The sequence below is a fragment of the Pholcus phalangioides genome, unplaced genomic scaffold (genome assembly GCF_987345545.1).
Source record: "Pholcus phalangioides strain wild (caught in Gottingen) unplaced genomic scaffold, Ppha-v1.0 ptg000004l_1, whole genome shotgun sequence".
NCBI lineage: Eukaryota > Metazoa > Arthropoda > Arachnida > Araneae > Pholcidae > Pholcus > Pholcus phalangioides.
The window spans coordinates 40,215,216-40,227,770 of NW_028301597.1; the positions used below are offsets into that span (position 1 = coordinate 40,215,216).

Here is a 12,555-nt window from a genome sequence, read left to right on the forward strand (position 1 = left end):
ACTTCAGCAGCCGATGCGAGTTTAATCGAAAGACACCATCGCTGCTAGCGGAAAAGCAATGTAGAGCAGGACAAATGTGTCGCACTGTTGGCGGTCAGAGGGAAGCATTCATGTGCCTTCCGCGACGGGTGACCGTTACCGAAAAAAAATGCCCGATGTAATTTGGATCACGATGGGGAACGAACAGATCGAATGCCGGTTTCGTGTCGAACACGCTCGCCGGGCAGAACAATTTAAATGATGTTGACAGAAGGGAGGGATCAGCGCGAACGCTAACCCCGCTACCAAAAATTACGTGCCCCAAGCAACCGCAATTAGCGGATGTGGCGAGCTTGCAGCCAACCAGAGTGCAATGGAAGGCCTCTGCCCGGGAGAGCCGCCTCGTTGATCACGGCATCTCCAGCACCAGGTAAGTATGCCGAAGCGGCTGCAGCTAAAATATATGCACGCTTTTACCTTACTCAACCGTCGACGGATATTCGACGAGAATTTCGCAGTTGGAAGGAGTGAAGAAAATGTGCATTCCCCATCACGTTGGATGTTTATGTACGATTGCGTATGCGACGGTGGTGGCGAAGCTTCGCGGTTGAGCTCGTACACCGCTAGATGGCGTTAATCTTTACTCGTTCTTTTCCCTGCCGTGCATCTTACGCAATGGAATACGAGCACGCCCTGGAATCAAGTTCTCTTTTTTTAGTGTGCAGTGCTCTCATTTACTTCAGCAGCCGATGCGAGTTTAATCGAAAGACACCATCGCTGCTAGCGGAAAAGCAATGTAGAGCAGGACAAATGTGTCGCACTGTTGGCGGTCAGAGGGAAGCATTCATGTGCCTTCCGCGACGGGTGACCGTTACCGAAAAAAAATGCCCGATGTAATTTGGATCACGATGGGGAACGAACAGATCGAATGCCGGTTTCGTGTCGAACACGCTCGCCGGGCAGAACAATTTAAATGATGTTGACAGAAGGGAGGGATCAGCGCGAACGCTAACCCCGCTACCAAAAATTACGTGCCCCAAGCAACCGCAATTAGCGGATGTGGCGAGCTTGCAGCCAACCAGAGTGCAATGGAAGGCCTCTGCCCGGGAGAGCCGCCTCGTTGATCACGGCATCTCCAGCACCAGGTAAGTATGCCGAAGCGGCTGCAGCTAAAATATATGCACGCTTTTACCTTACTCAACCGTCGACGGATATTCGACGAGAATTTCGCAGTTGGAAGGAGTGAAGAAAATGTGCATTCTCCATCACGTTGGATGTTTATGTACGATTGCGTATGCGACGGTGGTGGCGAAGCTTCGCGGTTGAGCTCGTACACCGCTAGATGGCGTTAATCTTTACTCGTTCTTTTCCCTGCCGTGCATCTTACGCAATGGAATACGAGCACGCCCTGGAATCAAGTTCTCTTTTTTTAGTGTGCAGTGCTCTCATTTACTTCAGCAGCCGATGCGAGTTTAATCGAAAGACACCATCGCTGCTAGCGGAAAAGCAATGTAGAGCAGGACAAATGTGTCGCACTGTTGGCGGTCAGAGGGAAGCATTCATGTGCCTTCCGCGACGGGTGACCGTTACCGAAAAAAAATGCCCGATGTAATTTGGATCACGATGGGGAACGAACAGATCGAATGCCGGTTTCGTGTCGAACACGCTCGCCGGGCAGAACAATTTAAATGATGTTGACAGAAGGGAGGGATCAGCGCGAACGCTAACCCCGCTACCAAAAATTACGTGCCCCAAGCAACCGCAATTAGCGGATGTGGCGAGCTTGCAGCCAACCAGAGTGCAATGGAAGGCCTCTGCCCGGGAGAGCCGCCTCGTTGATCACGGCATCTCCAGCACCAGGTAAGTATGCCGAAGCGGCTGCAGCTAAAATATATGCACGCTTTTACCTTACTCAACCGTCGACGGATATTCGACGAGAATTTCGCAGTTGGAAGGAGTGAAGAAAATGTGCATTCCCCATCACGTTGGATGTTTATGTACGATTGCGTATGCGACGGTGGTGGCGAAGCTTCGCGGTTGAGCTCGTACACCGCTAGATGGCGTTAATCTTTACTCGTTCTTTTCCCTGCCGTGCATCTTACGCAATGGAATACGAGCACGCCCTGGAATCAAGTTCTCTTTTTTTAGTGTGCAGTGCTCTCATTTACTTCAGCAGCCGATGCGAGTTTAATCGAAAGACACCATCGCTGCTAGCGGAAAAGCAATGTAGAGCAGGACAAATGTGTCGCACTGTTGGCGGTCAGAGGGAAGCATTCATGTGCCTTCCGCGACGGGTGACCGTTACCGAAAAAAAATGCCCGATGTAATTTGGATCACGATGGGGAACGAACAGATCGAATGCCGGTTTCGTGTCGAACACGCTCGCCGGGCAGAACAATTTAAATGATGTTGACAGAAGGGAGGGATCAGCGCGAACGCTAACCCCGCTACCAAAAATTACGTGCCCCAAGCAACCGCAATTAGCGGATGTGGCGAGCTTGCAGCCAACCAGAGTGCAATGGAAGGCCTCTGCCCGGGAGAGCCGCCTCGTTGATCACGGCATCTCCAGCACCAGGTAAGTATGCCGAAGCGGCTGCAGCTAAAATATATGCACGCTTTTACCTTACTCAACCGTCGACGGATATTCGACGAGAATTTCGCAGTTGGAAGGAGTGAAGAAAATGTGCATTCTCCATCACGTTGGATGTTTATGTACGATTGCGTATGCGACGGTGGTGGCGAAGCTTCGCGGTTGAGCTCGTACACCGCTAGATGGCGTTAATCTTTACTCGTTCTTTTCCCTGCCGTGCATCTTACGCAATGGAATACGAGCACGCCCTGGAATCAAGTTCTCTTTTTTTAGTGTGCAGTGCTCTCATTTACTTCAGCAGCCGATGCGAGTTTAATCGAAAGACACCATCGCTGCTAGCGGAAAAGCAATGTAGAGCAGGACAAATGTGTCGCACTGTTGGCGGTCAGAGGGAAGCATTCATGTGCCTTCCGCGACGGGTGACCGTTACCGAAAAAAAATGCCCGATGTAATTTGGATCACGATGGGGAACGAACAGATCGAATGCCGGTTTCGTGTCGAACACGCTCGCCGGGCAGAACAATTTAAATGATGTTGACAGAAGGGAGGGATCAGCGCGAACGCTAACCCCGCTACCAAAAATTACGTGCCCCAAGCAACCGCAATTAGCGGATGTGGCGAGCTTGCAGCCAACCAGAGTGCAATGGAAGGCCTCTGCCCGGGAGAGCCGCCTCGTTGATCACGGCATCTCCAGCACCAGGTAAGTATGCCGAAGCGGCTGCAGCTAAAATATATGCACGCTTTTACCTTACTCAACCGTCGACGGATATTCGACGAGAATTTCGCAGTTGGAAGGAGTGAAGAAAATGTGCATTCCCCATCACGTTGGATGTTTATGTACGATTGCGTATGCGACGGTGGTGGCGAAGCTTCGCGGTTGAGCTCGTACACCGCTAGATGGCGTTAATCTTTACTCGTTCTTTTCCCTGCCGTGCATCTTACGCAATGGAATACGAGCACGCCCTGGAATCAAGTTCTCTTTTTTTAGTGTGCAGTGCTCTCATTTACTTCAGCAGCCGATGCGAGTTTAATCGAAAGACACCATCGCTGCTAGCGGAAAAGCAATGTAGAGCAGGACAAATGTGTCGCACTGTTGGCGGTCAGAGGGAAGCATTCATGTGCCTTCCGCGACGGGTGACCGTTACCGAAAAAAAATGCCCGATGTAATTTGGATCACGATGGGGAACGAACAGATCGAATGCCGGTTTCGTGTCGAACACGCTCGCCGGGCAGAACAATTTAAATGATGTTGACAGAAGGGAGGGATCAGCGCGAACGCTAACCCCGCTACCAAAAATTACGTGCCCCAAGCAACCGCAATTAGCGGATGTGGCGAGCTTGCAGCCAACCAGAGTGCAATGGAAGGCCTCTGCCCGGGAGAGCCGCCTCGTTGATCACGGCATCTCCAGCACCAGGTAAGTATGCCGAAGCGGCTGCAGCTAAAATATATGCACGCTTTTACCTTACTCAACCGTCGACGGATATTCGACGAGAATTTCGCAGTTGGAAGGAGTGAAGAAAATGTGCATTCTCCATCACGTTGGATGTTTATGTACGATTGCGTATGCGACGGTGGTGGCGAAGCTTCGCGGTTGAGCTCGTACACCGCTAGATGGCGTTAATCTTTACTCGTTCTTTTCCCTGCCGTGCATCTTACGCAATGGAATACGAGCACGCCCTGGAATCAAGTTCTCTTTTTTTAGTGTGCAGTGCTCTCATTTACTTCAGCAGCCGATGCGAGTTTAATCGAAAGACACCATCGCTGCTAGCGGAAAAGCAATGTAGAGCAGGACAAATGTGTCGCACTGTTGGCGGTCAGAGGGAAGCATTCATGTGCCTTCCGCGACGGGTGACCGTTACCGAAAAAAAATGCCCGATGTAATTTGGATCACGATGGGGAACGAACAGATCGAATGCCGGTTTCGTGTCGAACACGCTCGCCGGGCAGAACAATTTAAATGATGTTGACAGAAGGGAGGGATCAGCGCGAACGCTAACCCCGCTACCAAAAATTACGTGCCCCAAGCAACCGCAATTAGCGGATGTGGCGAGCTTGCAGCCAACCAGAGTGCAATGGAAGGCCTCTGCCCGGGAGAGCCGCCTCGTTGATCACGGCATCTCCAGCACCAGGTAAGTATGCCGAAGCGGCTGCAGCTAAAATATATGCACGCTTTTACCTTACTCAACCGTCGACGGATATTCGACGAGAATTTCGCAGTTGGAAGGAGTGAAGAAAATGTGCATTCCCCATCACGTTGGATGTTTATGTACGATTGCGTATGCGACGGTGGTGGCGAAGCTTCGCGGTTGAGCTCGTACACCGCTAGATGGCGTTAATCTTTACTCGTTCTTTTCCCTGCCGTGCATCTTACGCAATGGAATACGAGCACGCCCTGGAATCAAGTTCTCTTTTTTTAGTGTGCAGTGCTCTCATTTACTTCAGCAGCCGATGCGAGTTTAATCGAAAGACACCATCGCTGCTAGCGGAAAAGCAATGTAGAGCAGGACAAATGTGTCGCACTGTTGGCGGTCAGAGGGAAGCATTCATGTGCCTTCCGCGACGGGTGACCGTTACCGAAAAAAAATGCCCGATGTAATTTGGATCACGATGGGGAACGAACAGATCGAATGCCGGTTTCGTGTCGAACACGCTCGCCGGGCAGAACAATTTAAATGATGTTGACAGAAGGGAGGGATCAGCGCGAACGCTAACCCCGCTACCAAAAATTACGTGCCCCAAGCAACCGCAATTAGCGGATGTGGCGAGCTTGCAGCCAACCAGAGTGCAATGGAAGGCCTCTGCCCGGGAGAGCCGCCTCGTTGATCACGGCATCTCCAGCACCAGGTAAGTATGCCGAAGCGGCTGCAGCTAAAATATATGCACGCTTTTACCTTACTCAACCGTCGACGGATATTCGACGAGAATTTCGCAGTTGGAAGGAGTGAAGAAAATGTGCATTCTCCATCACGTTGGATGTTTATGTACGATTGCGTATGCGACGGTGGTGGCGAAGCTTCGCGGTTGAGCTCGTACACCGCTAGATGGCGTTAATCTTTACTCGTTCTTTTCCCTGCCGTGCATCTTACGCAATGGAATACGAGCACGCCCTGGAATCAAGTTCTCTTTTTTTAGTGTGCAGTGCTCTCATTTACTTCAGCAGCCGATGCGAGTTTAATCGAAAGACACCATCGCTGCTAGCGGAAAAGCAATGTAGAGCAGGACAAATGTGTCGCACTGTTGGCGGTCAGAGGGAAGCATTCATGTGCCTTCCGCGACGGGTGACCGTTACCGAAAAAAAATGCCCGATGTAATTTGGATCACGATGGGGAACGAACAGATCGAATGCCGGTTTCGTGTCGAACACGCTCGCCGGGCAGAACAATTTAAATGATGTTGACAGAAGGGAGGGATCAGCGCGAACGCTAACCCCGCTACCAAAAATTACGTGCCCCAAGCAACCGCAATTAGCGGATGTGGCGAGCTTGCAGCCAACCAGAGTGCAATGGAAGGCCTCTGCCCGGGAGAGCCGCCTCGTTGATCACGGCATCTCCAGCACCAGGTAAGTATGCCGAAGCGGCTGCAGCTAAAATATATGCACGCTTTTACCTTACTCAACCGTCGACGGATATTCGACGAGAATTTCGCAGTTGGAAGGAGTGAAGAAAATGTGCATTCCCCATCACGTTGGATGTTTATGTACGATTGCGTATGCGACGGTGGTGGCGAAGCTTCGCGGTTGAGCTCGTACACCGCTAGATGGCGTTAATCTTTACTCGTTCTTTTCCCTGCCGTGCATCTTACGCAATGGAATACGAGCACGCCCTGGAATCAAGTTCTCTTTTTTTAGTGTGCAGTGCTCTCATTTACTTCAGCAGCCGATGCGAGTTTAATCGAAAGACACCATCGCTGCTAGCGGAAAAGCAATGTAGAGCAGGACAAATGTGTCGCACTGTTGGCGGTCAGAGGGAAGCATTCATGTGCCTTCCGCGACGGGTGACCGTTACCGAAAAAAAATGCCCGATGTAATTTGGATCACGATGGGGAACGAACAGATCGAATGCCGGTTTCGTGTCGAACACGCTCGCCGGGCAGAACAATTTAAATGATGTTGACAGAAGGGAGGGATCAGCGCGAACGCTAACCCCGCTACCAAAAATTACGTGCCCCAAGCAACCGCAATTAGCGGATGTGGCGAGCTTGCAGCCAACCAGAGTGCAATGGAAGGCCTCTGCCCGGGAGAGCCGCCTCGTTGATCACGGCATCTCCAGCACCAGGTAAGTATGCCGAAGCGGCTGCAGCTAAAATATATGCACGCTTTTACCTTACTCAACCGTCGACGGATATTCGACGAGAATTTCGCAGTTGGAAGGAGTGAAGAAAATGTGCATTCTCCATCACGTTGGATGTTTATGTACGATTGCGTATGCGACGGTGGTGGCGAAGCTTCGCGGTTGAGCTCGTACACCGCTAGATGGCGTTAATCTTTACTCGTTCTTTTCCCTGCCGTGCATCTTACGCAATGGAATACGAGCACGCCCTGGAATCAAGTTCTCTTTTTTTAGTGTGCAGTGCTCTCATTTACTTCAGCAGCCGATGCGAGTTTAATCGAAAGACACCATCGCTGCTAGCGGAAAAGCAATGTAGAGCAGGACAAATGTGTCGCACTGTTGGCGGTCAGAGGGAAGCATTCATGTGCCTTCCGCGACGGGTGACCGTTACCGAAAAAAAATGCCCGATGTAATTTGGATCACGATGGGGAACGAACAGATCGAATGCCGGTTTCGTGTCGAACACGCTCGCCGGGCAGAACAATTTAAATGATGTTGACAGAAGGGAGGGATCAGCGCGAACGCTAACCCCGCTACCAAAAATTACGTGCCCCAAGCAACCGCAATTAGCGGATGTGGCGAGCTTGCAGCCAACCAGAGTGCAATGGAAGGCCTCTGCCCGGGAGAGCCGCCTCGTTGATCACGGCATCTCCAGCACCAGGTAAGTATGCCGAAGCGGCTGCAGCTAAAATATATGCACGCTTTTACCTTACTCAACCGTCGACGGATATTCGACGAGAATTTCGCAGTTGGAAGGAGTGAAGAAAATGTGCATTCCCCATCACGTTGGATGTTTATGTACGATTGCGTATGCGACGGTGGTGGCGAAGCTTCGCGGTTGAGCTCGTACACCGCTAGATGGCGTTAATCTTTACTCGTTCTTTTCCCTGCCGTGCATCTTACGCAATGGAATACGAGCACGCCCTGGAATCAAGTTCTCTTTTTTTAGTGTGCAGTGCTCTCATTTACTTCAGCAGCCGATGCGAGTTTAATCGAAAGACACCATCGCTGCTAGCGGAAAAGCAATGTAGAGCAGGACAAATGTGTCGCACTGTTGGCGGTCAGAGGGAAGCATTCATGTGCCTTCCGCGACGGGTGACCGTTACCGAAAAAAAATGCCCGATGTAATTTGGATCACGATGGGGAACGAACAGATCGAATGCCGGTTTCGTGTCGAACACGCTCGCCGGGCAGAACAATTTAAATGATGTTGACAGAAGGGAGGGATCAGCGCGAACGCTAACCCCGCTACCAAAAATTACGTGCCCCAAGCAACCGCAATTAGCGGATGTGGCGAGCTTGCAGCCAACCAGAGTGCAATGGAAGGCCTCTGCCCGGGAGAGCCGCCTCGTTGATCACGGCATCTCCAGCACCAGGTAAGTATGCCGAAGCGGCTGCAGCTAAAATATATGCACGCTTTTACCTTACTCAACCGTCGACGGATATTCGACGAGAATTTCGCAGTTGGAAGGAGTGAAGAAAATGTGCATTCCCCATCACGTTGGATGTTTATGTACGATTGCGTATGCGACGGTGGTGGCGAAGCTTCGCGGTTGAGCTCGTACACCGCTAGATGGCGTTAATCTTTACTCGTTCTTTTCCCTGCCGTGCATCTTACGCAATGGAATACGAGCACGCCCTGGAATCAAGTTCTCTTTTTTTAGTGTGCAGTGCTCTCATTTACTTCAGCAGCCGATGCGAGTTTAATCGAAAGACACCATCGCTGCTAGCGGAAAAGCAATGTAGAGCAGGACAAATGTGTCGCACTGTTGGCGGTCAGAGGGAAGCATTCATGTGCCTTCCGCGACGGGTGACCGTTACCGAAAAAAAATGCCCGATGTAATTTGGATCACGATGGGGAACGAACAGATCGAATGCCGGTTTCGTGTCGAACACGCTCGCCGGGCAGAACAATTTAAATGATGTTGACAGAAGGGAGGGATCAGCGCGAACGCTAACCCCGCTACCAAAAATTACGTGCCCCAAGCAACCGCAATTAGCGGATGTGGCGAGCTTGCAGCCAACCAGAGTGCAATGGAAGGCCTCTGCCCGGGAGAGCCGCCTCGTTGATCACGGCATCTCCAGCACCAGGTAAGTATGCCGAAGCGGCTGCAGCTAAAATATATGCACGCTTTTACCTTACTCAACCGTCGACGGATATTCGACGAGAATTTCGCAGTTGGAAGGAGTGAAGAAAATGTGCATTCTCCATCACGTTGGATGTTTATGTACGATTGCGTATGCGACGGTGGTGGCGAAGCTTCGCGGTTGAGCTCGTACACCGCTAGATGGCGTTAATCTTTACTCGTTCTTTTCCCTGCCGTGCATCTTACGCAATGGAATACGAGCACGCCCTGGAATCAAGTTCTCTTTTTTTAGTGTGCAGTGCTCTCATTTACTTCAGCAGCCGATGCGAGTTTAATCGAAAGACACCATCGCTGCTAGCGGAAAAGCAATGTAGAGCAGGACAAATGTGTCGCACTGTTGGCGGTCAGAGGGAAGCATTCATGTGCCTTCCGCGACGGGTGACCGTTACCGAAAAAAAATGCCCGATGTAATTTGGATCACGATGGGGAACGAACAGATCGAATGCCGGTTTCGTGTCGAACACGCTCGCCGGGCAGAACAATTTAAATGATGTTGACAGAAGGGAGGGATCAGCGCGAACGCTAACCCCGCTACCAAAAATTACGTGCCCCAAGCAACCGCAATTAGCGGATGTGGCGAGCTTGCAGCCAACCAGAGTGCAATGGAAGGCCTCTGCCCGGGAGAGCCGCCTCGTTGATCACGGCATCTCCAGCACCAGGTAAGTATGCCGAAGCGGCTGCAGCTAAAATATATGCACGCTTTTACCTTACTCAACCGTCGACGGATATTCGACGAGAATTTCGCAGTTGGAAGGAGTGAAGAAAATGTGCATTCTCCATCACGTTGGATGTTTATGTACGATTGCGTATGCGACGGTGGTGGCGAAGCTTCGCGGTTGAGCTCGTACACCGCTAGATGGCGTTAATCTTTACTCGTTCTTTTCCCTGCCGTGCATCTTACGCAATGGAATACGAGCACGCCCTGGAATCAAGTTCTCTTTTTTTAGTGTGCAGTGCTCTCATTTACTTCAGCAGCCGATGCGAGTTTAATCGAAAGACACCATCGCTGCTAGCGGAAAAGCAATGTAGAGCAGGACAAATGTGTCGCACTGTTGGCGGTCAGAGGGAAGCATTCATGTGCCTTCCGCGACGGGTGACCGTTACCGAAAAAAAATGCCCGATGTAATTTGGATCACGATGGGGAACGAACAGATCGAATGCCGGTTTCGTGTCGAACACGCTCGCCGGGCAGAATTAATACAGCTTTGCCACCCCAAGAAATTTCCGAAGTGATGGACGATATTGCACATTGTCAAGCCTCAGTTCGACTGTCTCTGCGCTAAGGTAACCGGTGATCAGAGAGAAACATTTATATAATATTCCTTTTTGTGACTGTGACCATTGCCGAAAAAAATTCATGAGCGTGTTTGTGATCGGAAAGGGGGGGGGGTAGTATTTCGATCATGGTCGAATTTTATGTCGCAAGAAGAGATTGATGCTGGAACCAACCTAACTTGTACTTTAGAAGTCAGTGCTACAAGTAAAGGAAGTGACATACACGTTGTGTTTTTCTCGCTTCAGCATCAATAGCCTGTCAACAGCTGATGGGGGTTCAGTTGAAAACAGGAACGCACATTGAAACGCATCTCACAGAAATAAATTTGGTTATGCAACCCCGTTCCTGTTTTCGCTTGAAAAAATTGAAAAATTTATCACAAGTACTCTATTTAATTTATAAAAACCAATTCTTATCAAATTATATGACCTTTAATTAACAAAAGGATACAAATAATTTTGGCAAAACGCTTTGGAAAGGAAAATTGAAAATTTCTTAGTATTAGTGGTGGATAGTCTTACTTAAAAAACAGCAATTAAAATTCATTTGATCTTGAGATTGTCTTTTTTGTTTTCTCACATGAATAAAAACCTGAAATTTAGATAAGAAAAATATATTAGTCCTGCATGATTGCATCAAATTGAATTTGTAATTTTAAACACACTTATTCATATGCAAAGTGTACAAAAGGAACATCAATTCGAATCAACTTTATTCGTTTCATATGGACAGAAAAATTGATGTGAATCTATGAGAAATGCATAGATTCTTTTCATCACAAGAATCACAACATAATTACAGTGACATCTCAGCTCATGAATTGTTTTCGCGATAGCTCTACCTCTTCTATCATTTTCGTTTAAATGGATACACATGGCTAACATAACACGGCCACATTATGAGCTCAGAATTAATGTCACACAATAAAGCCCCAATAAACTCATGTCCATCTCAAAATTTTTCTCTAGATGTACCTCCACTTCTTCTTCTGAAAGTTTTAGAACCGTTTTATAGTGCAAGACATTTAGCATCAAACTAAACAGTCAGAACATTCTAGGAGCTTATCTCTACCATCTGATGTATCAGACACAAAAATGAGCTGGCCAAACACAAACAGATAGGGACGCCTACGAATTGGATTGTATCAACACCATTTATAGTCTGTTAGTTGTGTGCATTGTGTAAATGAGAAATATAGTAAAACTTTTGCACACAGGACAAAACTATTGCCACAGGAAGCACTGCTGTTAATGGACAATGCCCCGACATGCCCTTCTTGTGAACAAAAGTAATGATGGCAAAATAACATGTCTCTTTCTCCCAGGAAATACTTATCCAGACTATGGACCAAGGCATAATTGAAAATATAAAACAACGTTACAGGAAAAGCTTTTAACGAAGGCTTGCTTATGATGAAAGCAAGATTATATGACACTCAAAGAATTTTGGAAAAGATATAACATAAAGGATGCTATTTTCAATGTCGCCACTGCCAGGGCTGGCCTTATATTGAAGTTAATATTGATCATTTTTGAAAAATTAAATACAATATGTATGTATTGTTCACTTTTAACGGATTTTATTTTCATTTTCTTCTCAAGCCCACAGTGAAATCGTGTTACTGTACTATGTAAGTAATTAAGAGATTTCTGTTACCCTTGTTCTGCTATCCGTCACCGCCCTGGTCTGAACGGTGACGGTTTAATCAGTTTTACTGTAGTTCAGTATCTCATCTTCCTGTAAATCAATCCTCCTCACAGCTCCCACTCAAAAAATGAGAAAAAGTAGGATGGGGAGAGTACCACCCCTTAGACAACACTTGATAATAAAGAAACCCCCCCCCCCACAAAAAAAAAACTTTTCTTCCTCCGCCGCAACCTTAAACACTTCTCTGTTACCAAACTTATATCTCCCCCATTCTTTCCTATGCCGCTGAAATCTGGGACCCAAAATAAATCCACCCAATTTGCTCACGACTGCTGGTCATCTTTCGTTTCCATGTCCAAACTTAAAAACGAACTTCATCTCCTCCCTCTCTCTACTTTTCATCTCATTTTTTGATTAGCATTGTTATATAAAATTTTCCATGGTCAATTCAACACAGATACTTCTGGTGTCTTAGCCAAACCATCCTACATCTCTCGAAGACTCAATCATTCTCTTAAAATAAAGCTTATTTTTGCTTCCACTGACTGCTTTAAATACAGCTTCTTTCCTCATACCATTGGTGAATG

General features: G+C 48.4%; 1 protein-coding gene and 14 non-coding genes across 18 annotated transcripts in view; all 15 read right to left on the minus strand.

Annotated features, from left to right (window-relative positions):
* Positions 1 to 254: 254 nt before the first annotated feature.
* On the minus strand, positions 255 to 417 carry LOC149087566 (U1 spliceosomal RNA). Its single transcript, XR_016192598.1, has one exon. It is a non-coding gene; the product is annotated as a U1 spliceosomal RNA (small nuclear RNA).
* Positions 418 to 969: 552 nt separating this feature from the next.
* LOC149087567 (U1 spliceosomal RNA) lies at positions 970 to 1,132 on the minus strand. The gene has a single exon (XR_016192599.1). It is a non-coding gene; the product is annotated as a U1 spliceosomal RNA (small nuclear RNA).
* Positions 1,133 to 1,684: 552 nt separating this feature from the next.
* Positions 1,685 to 1,847, minus strand: LOC149087568 (U1 spliceosomal RNA). Its single transcript, XR_016192600.1, has one exon. It is a non-coding gene; the product is annotated as a U1 spliceosomal RNA (small nuclear RNA).
* A 552-nt stretch (positions 1,848 to 2,399) lies between these two features.
* Positions 2,400 to 2,562, minus strand: LOC149087569 (U1 spliceosomal RNA). Its single transcript, XR_016192602.1, has one exon. It is a non-coding gene; the product is annotated as a U1 spliceosomal RNA (small nuclear RNA).
* A 552-nt stretch (positions 2,563 to 3,114) lies between these two features.
* On the minus strand, positions 3,115 to 3,277 carry LOC149087570 (U1 spliceosomal RNA). The gene has a single exon (XR_016192603.1). It is a non-coding gene; the product is annotated as a U1 spliceosomal RNA (small nuclear RNA).
* Positions 3,278 to 3,829: 552 nt separating this feature from the next.
* LOC149087571 (U1 spliceosomal RNA) lies at positions 3,830 to 3,992 on the minus strand. The gene has a single exon (XR_016192604.1). It is a non-coding gene; the product is annotated as a U1 spliceosomal RNA (small nuclear RNA).
* A 552-nt stretch (positions 3,993 to 4,544) lies between these two features.
* On the minus strand, positions 4,545 to 4,707 carry LOC149087572 (U1 spliceosomal RNA). Its single transcript, XR_016192605.1, has one exon. It is a non-coding gene; the product is annotated as a U1 spliceosomal RNA (small nuclear RNA).
* A 552-nt stretch (positions 4,708 to 5,259) lies between these two features.
* LOC149087573 (U1 spliceosomal RNA) lies at positions 5,260 to 5,422 on the minus strand. Its single transcript, XR_016192606.1, has one exon. It is a non-coding gene; the product is annotated as a U1 spliceosomal RNA (small nuclear RNA).
* A 552-nt stretch (positions 5,423 to 5,974) lies between these two features.
* LOC149087574 (U1 spliceosomal RNA) lies at positions 5,975 to 6,137 on the minus strand. Its single transcript, XR_016192607.1, has one exon. It is a non-coding gene; the product is annotated as a U1 spliceosomal RNA (small nuclear RNA).
* A 552-nt stretch (positions 6,138 to 6,689) lies between these two features.
* Positions 6,690 to 6,852, minus strand: LOC149087575 (U1 spliceosomal RNA). Its single transcript, XR_016192608.1, has one exon. It is a non-coding gene; the product is annotated as a U1 spliceosomal RNA (small nuclear RNA).
* A 552-nt stretch (positions 6,853 to 7,404) lies between these two features.
* LOC149087576 (U1 spliceosomal RNA) lies at positions 7,405 to 7,567 on the minus strand. Its single transcript, XR_016192609.1, has one exon. It is a non-coding gene; the product is annotated as a U1 spliceosomal RNA (small nuclear RNA).
* Positions 7,568 to 8,119: 552 nt separating this feature from the next.
* On the minus strand, positions 8,120 to 8,282 carry LOC149087577 (U1 spliceosomal RNA). The gene has a single exon (XR_016192610.1). It is a non-coding gene; the product is annotated as a U1 spliceosomal RNA (small nuclear RNA).
* A 552-nt stretch (positions 8,283 to 8,834) lies between these two features.
* Positions 8,835 to 8,997, minus strand: LOC149087578 (U1 spliceosomal RNA). The gene has a single exon (XR_016192611.1). It is a non-coding gene; the product is annotated as a U1 spliceosomal RNA (small nuclear RNA).
* Positions 8,998 to 9,549: 552 nt separating this feature from the next.
* Positions 9,550 to 9,712, minus strand: LOC149087579 (U1 spliceosomal RNA). The gene has a single exon (XR_016192613.1). It is a non-coding gene; the product is annotated as a U1 spliceosomal RNA (small nuclear RNA).
* Positions 9,713 to 10,693: 981 nt separating this feature from the next.
* LOC149087580 (caspase-1-like) overlaps positions 10,694 to 12,555 on the minus strand; it is a 47,329-nt gene continuing 45,467 nt past the window's right edge. For all 4 annotated transcript variants that reach the window (XM_089231506.1, XM_089231505.1, XM_089231508.1 and 1 more), the window contains one exon: positions 10,694 to 10,912. The gene's annotated coding sequence lies outside the window, so the exon portion shown is untranslated. The remainder of the gene's footprint in view (positions 10,913 to 12,555) is intronic.